Here is a 23,071-nt window from a genome sequence, read left to right as displayed (position 1 = left end):
GAATATACTCAAGATGAAGGTGTTTCCGGTCTAGCACTTGTGTCAACCAATTCCTACGACATATTTGACTCACCAAATGAAGGAATTGGAAGATGCTTCATGGCTAAAGGCCCAAAGGTATCACACCCCGAGTATGTTGATTTCAATAGTGATGAAGATGATTTGCTAGGAGATGATGATTTACTTGTTGACAACTCTAGTTATGAAAACTATGATGAACTTGCTATTAATCTTGCTACTCAAGATAAAACGAATGACGATGATAAGAAGGAGATTGAGCGTCTAACTAAAGAACTAAACACTCTTAAGTTAGCTCGTGAAACTACCTTGGAAGATCATCGAGAACTTTTAAAGACTCATGAGAAGCTACGCTTTGAAAAGCTCAACCTTGAGCAAGAGCATGAGTTCTTAAAGGCAATCAATAATGATCTTCGCAAGAAAAGTTCTTCTTACATTGCCAAGCATTTACATGCCACAAGTTAAATCTAGCAACAAGAACAAGAAAGATTCTTCTTCTAGTAGTAACAATAATCATGCCAAAACCAATGTTGTTGCTTCTAGTAGTTCTCTTGATTCCACTAATGATTCTCTTAGCCAAGTTACACTTGAGCAAGAAAATAGCTTATTGAAAGGAATTATAGAGAAAGGTGTTTACAAGAGCCTTGCCGGAAGTAAGCAACTTGAGGAGATTGTACGCAAGCAAGGAAGACACCGGAAGAATCAAGGTGTTGGTTTTGAATGAAAGTTCAATGCCAATGGAGTTGAGTGGGAAGAAGATCAATACCCCAAGACGAAGTTTTTTCCTCAACAAGAGAAGTATGATCCTACTTCTTTCCAAGGAACACAAGATCAAGATGATCTTCCACCACAAGACCACAAGCAAAAGGGCAAGGACAAGCTTCAAGAGGAGATTGATGCATTTGAAGAAGCCCCTAAGGCATTGGTCAAGTGGGTTCCCAAGACTACATCAAGTTCTACTTCATCAAGTACGACTACAACTCCAAGGATTCCCATCAAGATGGTGTGGATCCCGAAGAAGAAGAACTAGAGAGTTCTTGAGGGTGACTCCGCCAACATACTTCACTCATATCATTTTGGCGAGGACAAGTGCAAACAACTTCCATCTCTTGCACTAGTTCAAGGAGTCACAAACCCTCTTGTTGGTAAGACAAGGGACAAGGTAACCTAATGCTTTCATGGACATCATCCTATGTGAACATCACTCTATGTCTATGGATATCCTTGTTTTTTCCTTGTGGGACTAACCCGTGTAGGTACTGAAAGTGCAACTCACTCCAATGGATTGCTCCGAATGATCTACATCAATGTTGAGCATCTACATCTTCAACACCTACATGAAGTCATCATCGACAAAACCCAAGGTTAGTTCATCCCTCTTAGGGGGGATATCACATCTAGGGGAGCTTTACTCTAATCAATTGAGCTAAAGCAACTCTAACGATGTGAACACAACAATGCTTTATGTAGAAGTGGTAACCCCACTTGTGCTTAAACGATGAGTATGACCTATGATCAAATGTTCTCATTTGACTCCTAAGTCAATATACTCATATATAGATGACCTAGTCATCGCCAAACTGCTTGATAGATGCTAGAGTGATTGTGCATGCTTTGTCACATATTTCATTTGCCATCTTATTGTGTGAGCATGTTGGATGCATATTTTACTCATTCGAGGACATCCATTTGTTGCTTTGATTGTTTGGTTTTTTCTCTTTTGCCAAATGGATGGACAAGAATGCCTAAGGACTCCCTCTAGCTATCTATGATTTTCTCGTCTCAAACTCTATTCATGCTACATCACAAAGTTTGATCAAGTCAGATTCGAACCACTCTGTGTGAGGAGCACTCGGAGTCCCTGATTCGTCATAGACTTAAACTTCCAAAACCTCTTTGTGCATTTCGGTATGACCGAGTCATCCACTTCGGTCACACCGAGTTCACTAAGTTGATCTAGGTTTTCAATCTCGGTGCAACCGATTTGAACTTTTCGGTCACACCGAGGTGCAGTAACCGCTTGCGATTCTGCATCTCCGTGCCACCGAGTTGTTCCACTCGGTCACACCGACAGGGTCGGGATATATATACCCACGGGTGAGATTTTGGAAATTTCTTCAAACTCCTCAGCCCGTGCGTGTGTCCTGCTCTGCCTCCTCGGGTCTCCGGATCGTCTCCTTGCCGCCAACGACCTCCCGCGTGGTTTCCATTGCCGTCAACGAAAATCTGCTCCGCCGTTGTCGCCGTAGCGAACTCCCGCCGCACTAGGGTATGGGTTCGACCTTTTGTGCTATTCTTTTACCTCTGATTCATAGCACATTGTTTTGCCATGATCCTTACCACGTATGCAAACACTCTATCCACTGAAAACATCCTTTAGGTTAGATTTGATTTGAAAATTTAGGGTTAGGTCTCCGCCGAACTCATCTCGGACTGATCGAGTAGTAGAAATCGGTCTCACCGATTTGGCTTAGGCCATAGCACTTGCGATTTTCGATCTGACCGAAAACTGCAAATCGGTGTGATCGAGTTTGATTCTCTGTGAAACCCTAGCAATCTCGGTGCCACCAAACTGTGACTCGGTCTGACCGAGTTCACTAGTTTAGGTTCCAAATGTTGCTTCGGTATCACCGAGTTTACAAATCGGTAGCTCCGAAATGCTTTCTGTGGAGAACTAAAACTAAGTTTTTAAGTCATCTGTTTTGCAAAATCTCTGCACTTTGTGATGCTCATCCACTCTACCTCATCTACATCTATTCACAGGGTCTGTTGTCAGTAAGTTTGCAGAGATGTCTGATCAGAGTGACAGTCAGAACAGGTCTGAGGAACATGTGCAGCTGAGTGAGGGTTCAGATCCCTCAGGCACTTCTGATGATGGCAGCAGGAGCACTCCAAGTAACTTGCCAAAGGCAGCCACCAGAACCAGGAAGAAGAGAACCTCAGATTCAGAGGATGAGGACTATGTGGCTACTGAGGAGGAAGTAAGCTCCAAGAAGAAGGTGCTGAAAAAGGAGTATGGCACAGCTGCTACAGTTAAGCCAGGGATGAATAAGAAGGCACCTGCCAGGAGGATCCCAATGTCAAAGCCAAGGAAGGTAGCAACAGGAGAAACAATGAAATTCACCATAGAATCAGATGATGGTGAAGCAGCAGGTGATGACCAGAAAAAGAAGAGGGCAAGAACCACTACTGCAAAAGTTCTTGGAAAATCTACTATGGTAAGAGATTCAGAAGAAGAGGAAGAGGATGCTCCAGCACCCAAAGCTCAGAAGCTTATGGGAGATGCTATCAAGTCAGGGGCTGCTCCATCAAATCCCAAGTCTGCTCCCAAATCTCAAGCTCAGAAGCCCAGTAAGCCCAAGAGGAACACCAGAAGTATTCCTGCAAAAGAGAAGAACAAGGCCCCAGTGTCTGAAGCTGAAGAAGAGGATGATGATTCTCTTGTTTTGAGGAAATTGAAGCCCAAGATTCCAGACCATGATGACCTACAAGTATAGGGGATCTATCGTAGTCCTTTCGATAAGTAAGGGTGTCGAACCCAACGAGGAGCAGAAGGAAATGATAAGCGGTTTTCAGCAAGGTATTCTCTGCAAGCACTGAAATTATCGGTAACAGATAGTTTTGTGATAAGGTAATTTGTAACGGGTAACAAGTAACAAGTGTAAATAAAGTGCAGCAAGATGGCCCAATCCTTTTTGTAGCAAAGGACAAGCCTGGACAAACTCTTATATAGAGAAAAGAACTCCCGAGGACACATGGGAATTATCGTCTAGTTTTCATCACGCTCATATGATTCGCATTTGGTACTTTGATAATTTGATATGTGGGTGGACCGGTGCTTGGGTGCTGTCCTTACTTGGACAAGCATCCCACTTATGATTAACCCCTATTGCAAGCATCCGCAACTACAAAAGAAGTATTAAGGTAAACCTAACCATAGCATGAAACATATGGATCCAAATCAGCCCCTTACGAAGCAACGCATAAACTAGGGTTTAAGCTTCTGTCACTCTAGCAACCCGTCATCTACTTATTACTTCCCAATGCCTTCCTCTAGGCCCAAATAATGGTGAAGTGTCATGTAGTCGATGTTCACATAACACCACTAGAGGAAAGACAACATACATCTCATCAAAATATCGAACGAATACCAAATTCACATGACTACTAATAGCAAGACTTCTCCCATGTCCCCAGAAACAAACGTAACTACTCACAAATCATATTCATGTTCATAATCAGAGGAGTATTAATATGCATAATGGATCTGAACATATGATCTTCCACCAAATAAACCAATTAGCATCAACTACAAGGAGTAATCAACACTACTAGCAACCCACAGGTACCAATCTAAGGCTTTGGGACAAAGATTGAATACAAGAGATGAACTAGGGTTTTAGAGGAGATGGTGCTGGTGAAGATGTTGATGAAGATTGACCCCCTCCCGATGAGAGGATCGTTGGTGATGATGATGGCGATGATTTCCCCCTCCCGGAGGGATGTTTCCCCGGCAGAACAGCTCTGCCGGAGCCCTAGATTGGTTCCGCCAAGGTTCCGCCTCGTGGCGGCGGAGTCTCGTCCCGAAAGCTTGCTTATGATTTTTTTCTCGGATGAAAGACTTCATATAGCAGAAGATGGGCACCGGAGGGCCACCAGGGGGCCCACGAGGCAGGGGGCGCGCCTAGGGGGGTAGGCCGCGCCCCCCACCCTCGTGGCCAGGGTGTGGGCCCCCTCTGGTATTTTCTTCGCTCAGTATTTTTTATTATTTCCAAAAATAACTTCCGTGGAGTTTCAGGACTTTTGGAGTTGTGCAGAATAGGTCTCTAATATTTGCTCCTTTTCCAGCCCAGAATTCCAGCTGCCGGCATTCTCCCTCTTCATGTAAACCTTGTAAAATAAGAGAGAATAGGCATAAGTATTGTGACATAACGTGTAATAATAGCCCATAATGCGATAAATATTGATATAAAAGCATGATGCAAAATGGACATATCAACTCCCCCAAGCTTAGACCTCGCTTGTCCTCAAGCGGAAGCCGATAACGATAAATATGTCCACATGTTTAGAGATAGAGGTGTCGATAAAATAAAATACGGACATGAGGGCATCATGATCATTCTTATAACAGCAACATATATGGATATTGTCATATTATTTCTTATGCTAAAGTAACAATCTATTCACAATGACAAGTATGAATCAGAAACTTCATTGAAAACCAACAAACTATAATCTCAGTCACTGAAGCAATTGCAATTTATCATACCATCGGAAAGAGTCAATATAAGAGCTTTTCAGCAAGTCCACATACTCAACTATCATTTATTCTTTCACAATTCCTAACACTCACGCAATACTTGTGGTTACGGAGTTTTATTCGGACACAGAGAAAGATAGGGGCTTATAGTTTCGCATCCCAACCTTTTACCTCAACGGTAATGTCAACAATAATAGCTCATGCTAACTTACATCCACTTAGATATATATATCAGGATCTTTCCAACACACTGTGCTTGCGAAAGGATAAAATGTAAAAAGGAAAGGTGAAGATCACCATGACTCTTGCATAAGGTAGAAGATAAAAGTAAAAAAGATAGGCCCTTCGCAGAGGCAAGCAGAGGTTGTCATGCACTTTTGGTTGGATGCATGAAATCTTAATGCAAAAGAACGTCACTTTATATTGCCACTTGTGATATGGACCTTTATTATGTTGTCCGTCGCTTTTATTTCTTCCACATCACAAGATCGTATAAAGCTTATTTTCTCCACACTAATAAATCATACATATTTAGAGAGCAATTTTTATTGCTTGCACCGATGACAACTTACTTGAAGGATCTTACTCAATCCATAGGTAGATATGATGGACTCTCATGGCAAAACTGGGTTTAAGGGTATTTGGAAGCACAAGTAGTATCTCTACTTGGTGCAAAGAATTTGGCTAGCATGAGGGGGAAAGGCAAGCTCAACATGTTGGATGATCCATGACAATATACTTTATTTCAGATATAAGAAAACATAACTCATTACGTTGTCTTCCTTATCCAACATCAACTCTTTAGCATGTCATATTTTAATGAGTGCTCACAATCATAAAAGATGTCCAAGATAGTATATTTATATGTGAAACCTCTCTTTCTTTATTACTTCCTATTAATTGCAACGATGACCAAAACTATGTTTGTCAACTCTCAACAACTTTTAATCATCATACTCTTTATATGTGAAGTCATTACTCTCCATAAGATCAATATGATCTCTTTGTTTATTTTTATTCTTTCCTTTTCTTTTATTCCCTCAAGATCATAGCAAGATAATCAAGCCCTTGACTCAACACTAATCTTTATTATATAGCTCACGGACTCAATTACATAGAGGGATCATAAAGCAAAACTCAAAACTAGATCATACTAAAACTTTATTCTACTAGATCAAGATATTACTAAAAAGGATCGAACTAAGAAAAACGGTAAAGATAGGAGTGTGATGGTGATACGATACCGGGGCACCTCCCCCAAGCTTGGCAGTTGCCAAGGGGAGTGCCCATACCCATGTGATTATATCTCCTTCTTCGGGGGTGAGGAAGATGGTGGTGATGATGATAATTGTGCCTTTAGCTTTTTCATATTGTAATTGAGAAGAGCAATTTCCTCCTGTAAATCATCGATCTCCGATTCCAGCTTCAAAATCTTGTCACATAAATCTCCTTTGCTTTTCTACCGAAAACGGGAAGGAATAGATCGGTTGTTAGATAGTTTAGCCCTCTTAGGGAGACTAGATTTCTTGAACTTCACGTGCATATCCCTAGGTTGAGGTAGAGGGACATCCTCCTCCTCCGAACTTGAATCATTGATCCTCATCAAATGAGCATCCTCCTCCTCATCCCTAGTTCGACCACAAGGAGATAGATCCCCATAGGTCTTTGGTTCAGCAATGAGGTGTGAGACATAGCTCTCTCCGTCAGAATCCTGAGATGACATCTTGCTCTAATTTGCGGTAGAAACAGCACGAAACGAAGACAGAGGATGTTTGCGTGATACGGTGGTCAAAACCTTTGGGAGTTTATATAATAAATTTTTACCAACCAAATGAAGTATTGTGCAAGAAAACGGAGTCCGGAAAGCGCACGAGGTGCCCACGAGGCAGGGGGCGCGCCCAGGGGGTAGGGCACGCCTCCCACCCTCGTGGAAGCCTCGTGTCCTTCCCGACCTGCTTCTTATTTTCCAGTTTTCTTAAATATTCCAAAACGGAGAAAAATTGTCATTAGAACTGTTTTGGAGTCGGTTTACTTGCCGTACCACATACCTATTCCTTTTCGGAGTCTGAAACGTCCGGGAAAGTGTCTCTTATGTATTCCTCCGGGGTTACGGTTTCAATAAAATTTGTAACGCCCACGATGCGGCTATATCTCCCACATGTCGAGGCACGACTTAGAGGCATAACCGCATAGTGGTTTTGTCGCAAGAAGGGTCATCTTCACACAATCCCATGTAATGAACAAGAATGGGATAAAGAGTTGGCTTACAATCGCCACTTCACACAATACATGAATATAATTCATACATCATCCAAAATATAATCATATATAGACCGACTACGGTCAAGATCCAGATGAAAATAAGACAACCCCAAATGCTAGATCCCCGATCGTCCCAACTGGGCTCCACTACTGATCATCAGGAAAAGACACGTAGTAACGACCACGTTCCTCGTCGAACTCCCACTTGAGATCGACCCCATCATCTGCACTGGCATCGTCGGCACCTGCAACTGTTTTGGTAGAATCTGTGAGTCACGAGGACTCAGCAATCTCACACCCGCGAGATCAAGACTATTTAAGCTTATAGGAAAGGAAGGAGTAGTGAGGTGGAGCTGCAGCGGCAAAAGCATATAGGGTGGCTAGCATACGCAAGAAAGAGCGAGAAGAGAAGCAATGGAACGGTCGTCATCTAGCAATGACCAAGAAGTGATCCTGAACTCCTACTTACGTCATACATAACACAGACCGTGTTCACTTCCCGGACTCCGCCGAGAAGAGACCATCACGGCTACTCACGCAGTTGATGTATTTTAATTGGGTCAAGTGACAAGTTCTCTACAACCGGACATTAACAAATTCCCATCTGCCTCATAACCGCGGGCACGGCTTTCAAAAACTAATACCCTGCAGGGGTGTCCCAACTTAGCCCATCATAAGCTCTCACGGTCAACGAAGGATAAACCTTCTCCCGGAAAGACCCGATCAGTCTCGGAATCCCGGTTTACAAGACATTTCGACAATGGTAAAACAAGACCAGCAAAGCCGCCCGATGCGCCGACAAATCCCGATAGGAGCTGCACATATCTCGTTCTCAGGGCACACCGGATGAGACATCCTACGAGTAAAACCAGACGTCGAGTTTCCAGGAGGGGGCCCCGCAGTCTACTCAGTTCGGACCAACACTCGAAGGAGCACTAGCCCGGGGGGTTAAAATAAAGATGACCCTCGGGCTCGCGAAAACCCGGGGGAAAGGGCTTAGGTGGCAAATGGTAAAACCAAGGTTGGGCCTTGCTGGAGGAGTTTTATTCAAGGCGAACTGTCAAGGGGGTCCCATAAATCACCCGACCGCGTAAGGAACGCAAACTCAAGGAACATAATCCCGGTATATCAGTAACTAGGGCGGCAAGAGTGGAACAAAACACCAGGCATAAGGCCGAGCCTTCCACCCTTTACCAAATATATAGATGCATTAATTAAATAAGAGATATTGTGATATCCCAACATAACCATGTTCCGACATGGAACAAACTTCAACTTCACCTGCAACTAGCAACGCTATAAGAGGGGCTGAGCAAAAGCGGTAACATAGCCAAACAACGGTTTGCTAGGAAAGGATGGTTAGGGGCTGACATGGCAAAATGGGAGGCATGATATAGCAAGTGATAGGTAGCGTAGCATGGCAATAGAGCGAACAACTAGCAAAGCAAAGATAGAAGTGATTTCGAGGGGTGGTCATCTTGCCTGCAAGGTTCTCAGAGTTGTCGAGAGCTTGATCCTCGTAAGCGTACTCAACAGGTTCCTCGTTCATGAACTCGTCTCCCGGCTCTACCCAAGACAAGAACACAAGCAACGGAACCACAATCAATCACGAGAAATGCACAAGCAACATGATGCAAAACATGTATGATATGCGAGATATGATATGCGATGCATATGCGTGCTCCGAAAGGAAAATGATGAACATGGCAGTAACTTGGCAAACCAAGCATGCCACTGGAAAGATGAGATGATTTTGGTCGAAATCGATATAAAGATCACCGGAAACGGATGCACGGTTTGCAAATGGCAAGCAAAACAAGAATGACACGAATCTGCGAATAACAGCATGATAGCACTTAAAATGCAACAAGTAACAATGCTACAGCACCCCAACATAGCAACAAAGCATATGACAGTAATCTACAAGAGATGCTTGACAAAAGATGAACACTGAGCTACCGCTAGTTTACAACATATCAAGCTCAAACAAGCATGGCAAAAGTGCAAAAGATAACAGGATCACAGACTTGGTGGAAAACTGGACATGGCAGAAAACAGCATCAGGTAGCAATGTTCAGAGCACGAAATCAACATGCTACAGGAACTTAACATAGCAAAACAAGGCATGAAAGTGTTCTACTAAATGCACGTGACAAAAGTCCCTTAATGACCATAAGCCAAAAAGGATCAGAAGATATGATGGCAAATATGTAAACATAGCAAGTTTCGTTGTCAGGTTTCAGACTTAGCAGAAAACAGAGCATGGCAGAAATAATAATATGTAGGCCTCTTTGTGAGCTTGATGCACTCACTACAGAGCAATGCATGGCAAACCAAGCACACCTACAGCAAGATGGCATGTTTATGACGCTAACCATGGCAAGAACACAAGCATATCATGTATGGATCAACTACAATAAGCTTGGCAAAATTGCATATCATGTTAAGAATCTGCCAGAAATATTTTATAGCAAAAGTAGAGCAAGATTGAGTCATGTTATGGTACTCCATAATTGCAAACAAGGGCAGGAACTGATCTATTACAACTATATCTGCAAAACATCCTTACTGAACATCTCCAAAATATGCATGGATCTCTCTGTAGCATCAAGTTTACATGGCAACAAAATAACAGCAGACAAGGACTTAGAGAAATCACTAAGTCCCTGAAATCCGAAATATTTCGGAGCCTACTTTGCATGCTTGTGCTAGTCACCAAAGAGATCACAAAAATATATGGCATACACCCTTAGAAAGATGGCATGGCATACAACAAAACACATGTAGATCACATGCTCATAAGATGCACAGATTAAATGATACAAAAATGACAAATCTCCAAGTTCTGTTAAGAACCAGCAGATAACAGCAACTAGCCCTCTTCCAACAGAGATTTGGGCATCACTATGACCTCTAATGAACATGGTGCAATTGAACAAAATGTAGAGCATCACGAGTCGAACAATTTGACATATTACACGCGTGAAACGGAGCTATATGCAGAGAGTTATGCATTTAGGAACATGAGCATATGCTGGAAAAGATTGAGGACTTGGGAATTTTCGGGGTCGCGAGAAAGTCAACTCACGAGGGATCTTCCAGATCCGATCGAGCGAAGGGGCTCGGGCTCGGGGCCCTGCTCTCCGGCGACGGAGGAGGAGAGGGAGAGGCCGGAGGGAGGCGCCGGCGACGGCTACGGCGGCGTGGCGGCAGCACGGCGACGGGGCACGCGGCGGCCGGCGGCGGTGACCGTGGCGGCGGCCGGATCCTGGCGCGGGCGAGCGCCTCGGGCGGCGGCGGCGGGCCGGGCGGGCCCCGCCTGGGCCCGGCGGGCCGGCGGCACGGGGAGGAGAGAGAGGGCGCGGCGCGCGGGATGAGGTGGCGGCGTCCTATTTGTTGGAGGCGGCGGCGGAGCGACGTGGCGGCGTCCTATTAGTTGAGGTGAGGTGGCGGGTGGACGTGTCCGGCGCGGTGGACTTTGTCCGGCGGCACGAGGTGGAAGACGCTAGGGTTGATCTGCGATCTATTTCGGGAGGGGAGGCAAATATATAGGTAGAGGGAGCTAGGAGGCTCCAAATAAGGTGCGGTTTTTGCCCACACGATTGTGATCGAATGACCTAGAGCATGGAAGAGAGTTTGGTGGGTTTTGGGCTGGTTTTGAGGGGGGTTTGCTGCACACACAAATGGACTTTGCGGATGCCCGGTTAACCGTTGAAGTACCAAACGACCTCCAAATGAAACGAAACTTGACCGGTGGTCTCCGGGTGGTATAATAAGGCCACTTGACAAGCCTCGGTCCATTCCGAGAAAGTTTGACACCCGCACACGAAAGAAAACAAGAGGGATGCGCCGGAGGAGATAGGAGCGCCGGATTGCAAAACGGACAACGGGAAAAATGCTCGGATGCATGAGACGAACACGTATGCAACTGCAATGCACATGATGACATGATATGAAAATGCAAGACATGACAAAAAAATAAAAGACAAAACCCGACCACAGAGGGAATAACATAGCACATAACCAAAAATGGCAAGAGTCGGAGTTACAAATATGGCAAGTTACATGCGGGGTGTTACAACACTCCACCACTATGAGAGGATCTCGTCCCGAGATCTAGGACTGAAAGAATTCCGGATATTCGGAACGGAGATGGTCCTCGCGTTCCCAGGTGGCTTCCCGGTCGGAATGGTGCGACCACTTCACTTTCAGGAATTTGATTGACTTGTTGCGAGTCTTGCGCTCAGTTTCTTTAAGAATAGAAACGGGGTGCTCATGATAAGACAAATCTTCTTGGAGGTCAATCTCTTCGAAGTCGATAGTGCTCTCAGGCGTCTTGAAGCACTTGCGGAGCTGTGACACGTGGAACACATCGTGCACGTTCGCGAAGTTGGAAGGAAGCTCAAGTTGATAGGCGAGGTCGCCTCTTTTGCCAATGATCTTGAAAGGACCCACGTATCTAGGGGCAAGCTTCCCTTTGATACCGAAGCGACGAGTGCCTTTCATTGGAGAGACGCGGAGGTAGACATGGTCTCCGATCTCGAAAGCCAAATCACGGTGCTTACTATCATAGTAACTCTTCTGACGCGATTGCGCGGCTTTGAGATTATCACGGATGACTTTACACATTTCTTCAGCTTCAGTGATTAAGTCATTGCCAAGAAGTTGGCGTTCACCAGTCTCTGACCAATTGAGAGGAGTACAGCACTTTCTGCCATAGAGAATCTCGAATGGGGCCTTGCCCGAACTCGCTTGGAAGCTGTTGTTGTAGGAGAATTCAGCATATGGAAGACAATCTTCCCATTTCATGCCAAAGGAAATGACACAAGCCCTGAGCATATCTTCAAGAATTTGATTGACTCGCTCGACTTGGCCACTAGTTTGAGGATGGAAAGTTGTGCTGAAGCGAATGTTTGTGCCCATGGCCTTCTGGAAGGAGTCCCAGAACTTAGAGTTGAAGATGCTTCCACGATCTGAAGAAATCAATTGTGGAATGCCGTGCAAGGAGACAATTCTGGAGGTGTATACCTCTGCCAGCTGAGCTGCTGTGATGGATTCTTTGATTGGAAGGAAATGAGCCACTTTAGAAAGCTTGTCGATGACAACGAAGATAGCATCATTTCCGCGCTTGGACTTTGGAAAACCAGTCACGAAGTCCATTTCGATGTGATCAAACTTCCATTCTGGGATAGCAAGAGGTTGGAGGAGACCAGCTGGTCGTTGGTGTTCTGCTTTCACTCTTCGACAGACATCACATTCATTCACGAATTGAGCGATCTCTCGCTTCATTCGGGTCCATCAATACGACTGCTTGAGGTCATGATACATCTTCGTACTTCCAGGATGAATGGAAAGGAGAGAATTGTGAGCCTCGTTCATAATGACTTTCCTTAGATCACCTTTAGGAACCACAATCCGGTCCTCGAAGAATAAAGTGTCTCTGTCATCAATGCGATAGCACTTGTATTTGGAAAGACCCTTGTCGATACCACGTTTCACCTTCTTCACCATGGCATCCAAGAGTTGTGCCTCACGAATTTGATCTTCCAAAGTAGGAGAGACTAAGAGGTTGGCAAGAAAGCCTTGAGGGACAACTTGGAGATTCAGCTTGCGAAAAGCTTCACAAAGATCCGGTTGGAAAGGCTTGAGAATTAAGTTGTTGCAATAAGCCTTCCTGCTTAAAGCATCTGCAATGACATTGGCCTTGCCTGGAGTATATTCAATACTCGGATTGTACTCTTGAATCATTTCGACCCATCGAGTCTGTCTGAGGTTGAGGTTAGGCTGAGTGAAGATATACTTGAGACTCTTGTGATCAGTGAAAATGTCCACTTGTCTACCCAACAAGAGATGTCTCCACGTTATTAATGAATGGACAACTGCCGCCAACTCAAGATCGTGAGTGGGGTAGTTCTTCTCGTTGGGCTTCAACTGACGAGAGGTATAGGCCACAACTTTCTTCTCTTGCATTAACACAGCACCGAGACCTTGGAGAGAAGCATCACAGAAAACTTCAAACGGCTTGGATTCATCAGGAGGAGTCAAGACAGGAGCTGTGACTAGTTTCTCTTTGAGAGTGTTGAAAGCAACATCACACTCAGGAGACCAGACATACTTCACATGCTTCTGGAGGAGGTTGGAAAGAGGCTTTGCAATCTTGGAGAAATTCTCAACGAATCTTTGGCAATAGCTTGCAAGACCAAGAAAACTGCGGAGCTGCTTGACATTCTGAGGAGGTTCCCAATTCACAATTGCGGACACCTTCTCTGGGTTAACAGCGATGCCCTCGGCAGAGATGATGTGACCAAGGAAAAGAACTTCATCGAGCCAAAACTCACATTTGGAGAACTTCGCATAGAATTGATACTCTCTGAGCTTGTCGAGCACCAATCGCAAATGTTTGGCATGATCCTGCTTATTCTTGGAGAAGACCAAGATATCATCGAGATACACCAGGACGAATTCATTGGTATAGGGGTTGAAGATGAAATTCATCATCCGAGAGAACACTGGAGGAGCATTGACAAGGCCGAAAGACACGACAGTATATTCATAAGAACCAAAGCTTGTTCTGAATGTTGTCTTGGGGATATCTTCTTCACGAATGCGAATCTGATGATAACCCATACGAAGGTCAAGCTTCGAGAATACTTTAGCCCCTTTGAGTTGCTCGAATAGCTCATTGATGTTGGGAAGTGGATACTTGTTCTTGATTGTCTTCTTGTTCAATGGACGGTAGTCGACACAAAGTCGGTCCGTGCCATCCTTCTTCTTGACAAAAAGAACACCACAACCCCATGGAGAAGAACTCGGTATGATCAAACCCAGACGCTCTTGTTCATCGAGCTGTTTCTTCAATTCCTTCAGCTCGTTGGGTCCAAGCTTGTATGGACGCTTGCAAACAGGTTCAGTGCCAGGCTCTAGTTCGATAACGAACTCAACTGGCCGATGAGGAGGCATACCCGGAAGCTCTTCTGGAAAGACATCTTGATACTCACAAACGACTGGAATTTGAGAGATGGCATTCAATTCGCCCTTCTCATTGAGAGAGAAAAACCGAATGGTTTCATCACGAGCGGCAAAAATAATCACATCCTCAGAAGAGTGTGTCAATTGAATTTCCCTGGCAGCACAATCAAGTTGAGCTTTGTGCTTAGAAAGCTAGTCCATCCCGAGAATAAGATCAATATCCGAGTCACCAAGAACAACTGGAGAAGACTGAAATTCATAGTCGCCCATCTTAATGGAAACATCGGGAGCAACCAAACTAGAAGACAAAAGCTTTCCCGGAGAAACAACTTGCATAACTTTGGATAAAATCTCTGTGTCAACATTGTGCTTCGATGCAAATGGGTATGACAAGAAAGAATGCGATGCACCAGTATCAAAAAGAACTTTTGCAGGAATATCATTAACAGGAAGATTACCCATTATCACATCAGTAGATTCCTCCGCTTGAGCTGCATTCATCATGTTCACCTTTGCAAACTTTGGATTATGCTTGACCACTGCATTGCTGGAAGATCTGACAGGGGGAGGAGGAGGCAGACGCCTTTGGTTGAAACACTTGTTAGCATAGTGACCTTTCTACTGGCACTTGTTGCAAGTCACCTCTGAGAGTGGACGATGATAAGGAGCATTGGACTTTGGAGCTTGATTCTGAGACTTGTTCTGATAGCCAGAGTTGGAAGAGTTGGAAGAACCATGGCCACCTTTGTTCTTCTGCTGATAAGGCTGACGAAACGGAGGAGGAGGAGGCAACCAGAACTTCTGTTGCTTAGCTGTCACAAGTGAGGAAGAAGAAGACTGAACTGCGTCTCTGACTCTTTTCTTAGAAGCCTCACACTTGAGCTGAGCAGCCTCTTGCTTCAATGCCATATTATAGAATTGATCAAACTGAGTAGGCTCAACCAGAACGAGAGCTAACTGCAGATCCTCTTTAAGGCCACCTCTGAAGTGATAGATCATGCTCTTTTCATCAGGAACGTCTTGTTTAGCGAAGCGAGCAAGTTTCTGAAACTGGATGTTGTATTGATACACAGACATGTTGCCTTGCTTGAGATTGCGGAACTCCTCACGCTTGCTCTCAACAACACTTTGTGGAATGTGGTGCGCTTTGAAGTCCCGACAGAAGTCAGTCCAAGTGATCACACGACCTCCTCTGGAATCTTTGTATTGTTGATACCAATCAGCAGCTTGGTCCTTGAGCTGGAAAGAAGCGAACTTGACATAGTCCTCAGGCCTGACATTGCTACATTCAAAATGCTTGTTGATGTCCACGAGCCAATCATCGGCATCCGTGGCCTCGGCACAGTAGCTGAAAGACTTGGGATGATTTGCGAGAAACTGGTTGAGAGTAGCAAAGTGAAACTGATTGTTGCCTTGGCCTTGATTGCCTTGATTGCCTTGCCCTTGAGTACGTTCTTGCAAGAGTTGCAGAATCATCTGAGCATTGGCGTTGGTGGCTGCCATGATAGCTTGCCATGCCTCCGGAGGTGGAGGTGGTGGCGGAGGGTTCGCTTGACTCCCTTCATTGCGATCCGGATTCTGACGCGTTGGCGGAGCCATCCTGAAGAGGGTGACATCCGTTAGCATCTTGATAGACAAATAGATAAGTAGAATCAACGGATAGAAATTGCAACATATAGTCTTCACAATAAACATTCGAACGAAGATGAACGAATGAATTCCGTAGTAAATCATCACACTTCCATAAGTTGAGAAGCCACTTAGAAAAGATATGGAATCAACATATGAATTCGAAGCAACTCGGAATACCACAATTCAAAACAAAATATTGGCTTGCAAAATAAGCCGGAACAAACATATGATAGAGGTTTCGTCCGAAGTTTTCGTGGTGGGGCCACACGGGCTCAATCGTACAGCACCATCATGTACAAGGCTGTGCACATGACATATGAAGCGTCCCCGAGTCGGCATAGCCATGGACTCTTTAAGACACTACGAGACCACTGTAAAATCAACCGTGTACAGGCGGACCACTAGACATCGAACCCCAATCTCATATCATGCGTCTGTCGGAAAGATATCCTAAGGCTACTTGAATTCCCACTTATAAACTCCCGAAACTTTCTGGTTATGCAATCTGGTGTAGGGGATACAGGGGACACAAAATATATCACCCAAACTAGCAATCCCTAGATCCAGCTGTATCCATCCGTCAACACATAACCAAGAAACCTCGGAAATCGTTTACCTCAACCTTCGAAAAACATCCGTTATACAAGTTATGGAAATACTCCCGAACTCCCGCCCCAGTACTGGGTGGCGTCGAGGTGATCTCACCAACAACTGCATAAAAGAGATTTCGATGTCGGCGAAACTCAGGTATTCCAGAACTGCAACGATAAAATTGTGACGACAACACCTCGGAGCTCAACTCCCCGGGACACTGCCACAACCCCTAAATGTCAGGAGGCACCAAGAACAATGTTCTCGTCACAAAACCATCGGAACGATTCCAAGATACCCGCGTGATCCCAAAAAAAATTTAGTGAAATTTGAGGAGAGAATAGTCAAAACTTCTACGTCAGGAGACCTCACCAGAGCGACGAAGGGACTGAGGAGTAAAAAGAATCCTACTCTCCGATATATATAATCCTAAGACTCAAAACATTTTTGTTCTAGACTCAACAACGCCAGCGATTTGATCAAGCTGGGGGCTCCTAAGTCGGGGATGGCTCTTTTTACCAACTTGTAACGCCCACGATGCGGCTATATCTCCCACGTGTCGAGGCACGACTTAGAGGCATAACCGCATAGTGGTTTTGTCGCAAGAAGGGTCATCTTCACACAATCCCATGTAATGAACAAGAATGGGATAAAGAGTTGGCTTACAATCGCCACTTCACACAATACATGAATATAATTCATACATCATCCAAAATACAATCATATATAGACCGACTACGGTCAAGATCCAGATGAAAATAAGACAACCCCAAATGCTAGATCCCCGATCGTCCCAACTGGGCTCCACTACTGATCATCAGGAAAAGACACGTAGTAACAACCACGTTCCTCGTCGAACTCCCACTTGAGATCGACCCCATCATCTGCACTGGCATCGTCGGCACCTGCAACTGTTTTGGTAGAATCTGTGAGTCACGAGGACTCAGCAATCTCACACCCGCGAGATCAAGACTATTTAAGCTTATAGGAAAGGAAGGAGTAGTGAGGTGGAGCTGCAGCGGCAAAAGCATATAGGGTGGCTAGCATACGCAAGAAAGAGCGAGAAGAGAAGCAATGCAATGGTCGTCATCTAGCAATGACCAAGAAGTGATCCTAAACTCCTACTTACGTCATACATAACACAGACCGTGTTCACTTCCCGGACTCCGCCGAGAAGAGACCATCACGGCTACTCACGCAGTTGATGTATTTTAATTGGGCCAAGTGACAAGTTCTCTACAACCGGACATTAACAAATTCCCATCTGCCTCATAACCGCGGGCACGGCTTTCGAAAGATAATACCCTGCAGGGGTGTCCCAACTTAGCCCATCATAAGCTCTCACGGTCAACGAAGGATAAACCTTCTCCCGGAAAGACCCGATCAGTCTCGGAATCCCGGTTTACAAGACATTTCGACAATGGTAAAACAAGACCAGCAAAGCCGCCCGATGCGCCGACAAATCCCGATAGGAGCTGCACATATCTCGTTCTCAGGGCACACCGGATGAGACATCCTACGAGTAAAACCAGACCTTGAGTTTCCAGGAGGGGGCCCCGCAGTCTACTCAGTTCGGACCAACACTCGAAGGAGCACTAGCCCGGGAGGTTAAAATAAAGATGACCCTCGGGCTCGCGAAAACCCGGGGGAAAAGGCTTAGGTGGCAAATGGTAAAACCAAGGTTGGGCCTTGCTGGAGGAGTTTTATTCAAGGCGAACTATCAAGGGGGTCCCATAAATCACCCGACCGCGTAAGGAACGCAAACTCAAGGAACATAATCCCGGTATATCAGTAACTAGGGCGGCAAGAGTGGAACAAAACACCAGGCATAAGGCCGAGCCTTCCACCCTTTACCAAATATATAGATGCATTAATTAAATAAGAGATATTGTGATATCCCAACATAACCATGTTCCGACATGGAACAAACTTCAACTTCACCTGCAACTAGCAACGCTATAAGAGGGGCTGAGCAAAAGCGGTAACATAGCCAAACAACGGTTTGCTAGGAAAGGATGGTTAGGGGCTGACATGGCAAAATGGGAGGCATGATATAGCAAGTGATAGGTAGCGTAGCATGGCAATAGAGCGAACAACTAGCAAAGCAAAGATAGAAGTGATTTCGAGGGGTGGTCATCTTGCCTGCAAGGTTCTCAGAGTTGTCGAGAGCTTGATCCTCGTAAGCGTACTCAACAGGTTCCTCGTTCACGAACTCGTCTCCCGGCTCTACCCAAGACAAGAACACAAGCAACGGAACCACAATCAATCACGAGAAATGCACAAGCAACATGATGCAAAACATGTATGATATGCGAGATATGATATGCGATGCATATGCGTGCTCCGAAAGGAAAATGATGAACATGGCAGTAACTTGGCAAACCAAGCATGCCACTGGAAAGATGAGATGATTTCGGTCGAAATCGATATAAAGATCACCGGAAACGGATGCACGGTTTGCAAATGGCAAGCAAAACAAGAATGACACGAATCTGCGAATAACAGCATGATAGCACTTAAAATGCAACAAGTAACAATGATACAGCACCCCAACATAGCAACAAAGCATATGACAGTAATCTACAAGAGATGCTTGACAAAAGATGAACACTGAGCTACCGCTAGTTTACAACATATCAAGCTCAAACAAGCATGGCAAAAGTGCAAAAGATAACAGGATCACAGACTTGGTGGAAAACTGGACATGGCAGAAAACAGCATCAGGTAGCAATGTTCAGAGCACGAAATCAACATGCTACAGGAACTTAACATAGCAAAACAAGGCATGAAAGTGTTCTACTAAATGCACGTGACAAAAGTCCCTTAATGACCATAAGCCAAAAAGGATCAGAAGATATGATGGCAAATATGTAAACATAGCAAGTTTCGTTGTCAGGTTTCAGACTTAGCAGAAAACAGAGCATGGCAGAAATAATAATATGTAGGCCTCTTTATGAGCTTGATGCACTCACTACAGAGCAATGCATGGCAAACCAAGCACACCTACAGCAAGAAGGCATGTTTATGAAGCTAACCATGGCAAGAACACAAGCATATCATGTATGGATCAACTACAATAAGCTTGGCAAAATTGCATATCATGTTAAGAATCTGCCAAGATTGAGTCATGCTATGGTACTCCATAATTGCAAACAAGGGCAGGAATTGATCTATTACAACTATATCTGCAAAACATCCTTACTGAACATCTCCAAAATATGCATGGATCTCTCTGTAGCATCAATTTTACATGGCAACAAAATAACAGCAGACAAGGACTTAGAGAAATCACTAAGTCCCTGAAATCCGAAATATTTCGGAGCCTACTTTGCATGCTTGTGCTAGTCACCAAAGAGATCACAAAAATACATGGCATACACCCTTAGAAAGATGGCATGGCATACAACAAAACACATGTAGATCACATGCTCATAAGATACACAGATTAAATGATACAAAAATGACAAATCTCCAAGTTCTGTTAAGAACCAGCAGATAACAGCAACTAGCCCTCTTCCAACAGAGATTTGGGCATCACTATGACCTCTAATGAACATTGTGCAATTGAACAAAATGTAGGGCATTACGAGTCGAACAATTTGACATATTACACGCGCGAAATGGAGCTATATGCAGAGAGTTATGCATTTAGGAACATGAGCATATGCTGGAAAAGATTGAGGACTTGGGAATTTTCGGGGTCGCGAGAAAGTCAACTCACGAGGGATCTTCCAGATCCGATCGAGCGAAGGGGCTCGGGCTCGGGGCCCTGCTCTCCGGCGACGGAGGAGGAGAGGGAGAGGCCGGAGGGAGGCGCCGGCGACGGCTACGGCGGCGGGGCGGCAGCACGGCGACGGGGCACGCGGCGCACGGCGACGGCCGGCGGCGGTGACCGCGGCGGCGGCCGGATCCTGGCGCGGGCGAGCGCCTCGGGCGGCGGCGGCGGGCCCGGCGGGCCGGCGGCACGGGGAGGAGAGAGAGGGCGCGGCGCGCGGGATGAGGTGGCGGCGTCCTATTGGTTGGAGGCGGCGGCGGAGCGACGTGGCGGCGTCCTATTGGTTGAGGTGAGGTGGCGGGTGGACGTGTCCGGCGCGGGTGGACTTTGTCCAGCGGCGCGAGGTGGAAGACGCTAGGGTTGATCTGCGATCTATTTCGGGAGGGGAGGCAAATATATAGGTAGAGGGAGTTAGGAGGCTCCAAATGAGGTGCGGTTTTCGCCCACATGATCGTGATCGAACGACCTAGAGCATGGAAGAGAGTTTGGTGGGTTTTGGGCTGGTTTTGAGGGGGGGTTTTCTGCACACACAAATGGACTTTGCGGATGCCCGGCTAACCGTTGGAGTACCAAACGACCTCCAAATGGAACGAAACTTGACCGGTGGTCTCCGGGTGGTATAATAAGGCCACTTGACAAGCCTCGGTCCATTCCGAGAAAGTTTGACACCTGCACACGAAAAAAAACAAGAGGGATGCACCGGAGGAGATAGGAGCGCCGGATTGCAAAACGGACAACTGGAAAAATGCTTGGATGCATGAGACGAACACGTATGCAAATGCAATGCACATGATGACATGATATGAAAATGCAAGACATGACAAAAACAAAAGAGAAGACAAAAACCGACCACGGAGGGAATAACATAGCACATAACCGAAAATGGCAAGAGTCGGAGTTACAAATATGGCAAGTTACATACGGGGTGTTACAATATTAGTCTCAACATTTATAGGATTACCTGACATATAATGTTTGATTCTTTGAACGTTCACCACCTTCAGATTTGTGCCTTCGAAATTGTTGATTTTTATGGCACCGGAACGATAGACCTCCTTGATAACATAAGGACCTTCCCATTTAGAGAGAAGTTTTCCTGCAAAAAATCTTAAATGAGAGTTGTATAACAAGTCATAATCGCCCACATTAAACTCACGCTTTTGTATCCTTTTGTCATGCCATCTTTTAACTTTTTCCTTCAACAGTTTGGCATTCTCATAGGCTTGGGTTCTCCATTCATCAAGTGAGCTAATGTCAAATAGCCTCTTCTCACCGGCAAGTTTGAAATCATAATTGAGCTCTTTAATAGCCCAATATGCCTTATGTTCTAGTTCGAGAGGTAAGTGACATGCTTTTCGATAAACCATTTTATACGGAGACATACCCATAGGATTTTTGTATGCAGTTCTATAGGCCCATAATGCATCATCAAGTTTCTTGGACCAATTCTTTCTAGATCTATTAACAGTCTTTTGCAAAATTAATTTAAGCTCTCTATTGCTCAATTCTACTTGACCACTAGACTGTGGGTGATATGGAGATGCAATTCTATGATTAACGTCATACTTAGCAAGCATTTTACGAAAAGCACCATGAATGAAATGTGAACCACCATCAGTCATTAAATATCTAGGGACTCCAAACCTCAGAAAAATAACTTCTTTAAGCATCTTAATAGAGGTGTTATGATCAGCACTACTAGTTGGGATAGCTTCTACCCACTTAGTAACATAATCAACAGCAACTAAGATATGTGTATACCCATTAGAGGAAGGAAACGGACCCATATAATCAAAGCCCCAAACATCAAATGGTTCAATAACAAGTGAATAATTCATAGGCATTTCTTGACATCTACTAATATTACCAATTCATTGACATTCATCACAAGATAAGACAAACTTACGGGCATCTTTGAAGAGAATAGGCCAATAAAAACCAGATTGCAATACCTTATGTGCAGTTCTATCTCCAGCATGGTGCCCTCCATAAGCTTCGAAGTGACACTTGCGTAGGATCTGTTCCTGTTCATGCTCAGGTACACAACGTCTAATAACACCATCTACTCCTTCTTTATAAAGATGTGGGTCATCCCAGAAGTAATGTCTTAAATCATAGAAAAACTTTTCTTTTGTTGATATGTGAAACTAGGTGGTAAAAATTTAGCAACAATGTAATTAGCATAATCAGCATACCATGGAGCAGTACGAGAAGCATTTATGACAACTAATTGTTCATCAGGAAAGCTATCATCAATAGGTAGTGGGTCATCAAGAACATTCTCTAACCTAGATCAGTTGTCTGCAACGGGGTTCTCAACTCCCTTTCTATCAATAATATGCAAATCAAATTCTTGTAGCAAGAGAACCCATCTAATAAGTCTAGGTTTAGCATCTTTCTTTTCCATAAGATATTTAATAGCAGCATGATTAGTGTGGATAGTTACTTTAGAAATCAACAATATAAGGTCCGAACTTATCACAAGCAAATACAACTGCTAAGAATTCTTTTTCAGTAGTAGCATAATTTCTCTGGGCATTGTCTAGAGTTTTACTAGCATATTG

This window comes from Aegilops tauschii, chromosome 3 (assembly GCF_002575655.3).
Source record: "Aegilops tauschii subsp. strangulata cultivar AL8/78 chromosome 3, Aet v6.0, whole genome shotgun sequence".
NCBI classification, from domain to species: Eukaryota; Viridiplantae; Streptophyta; class Magnoliopsida; order Poales; family Poaceae; genus Aegilops; species Aegilops tauschii.
This window is presented reverse-complemented; position numbering follows the sequence as displayed.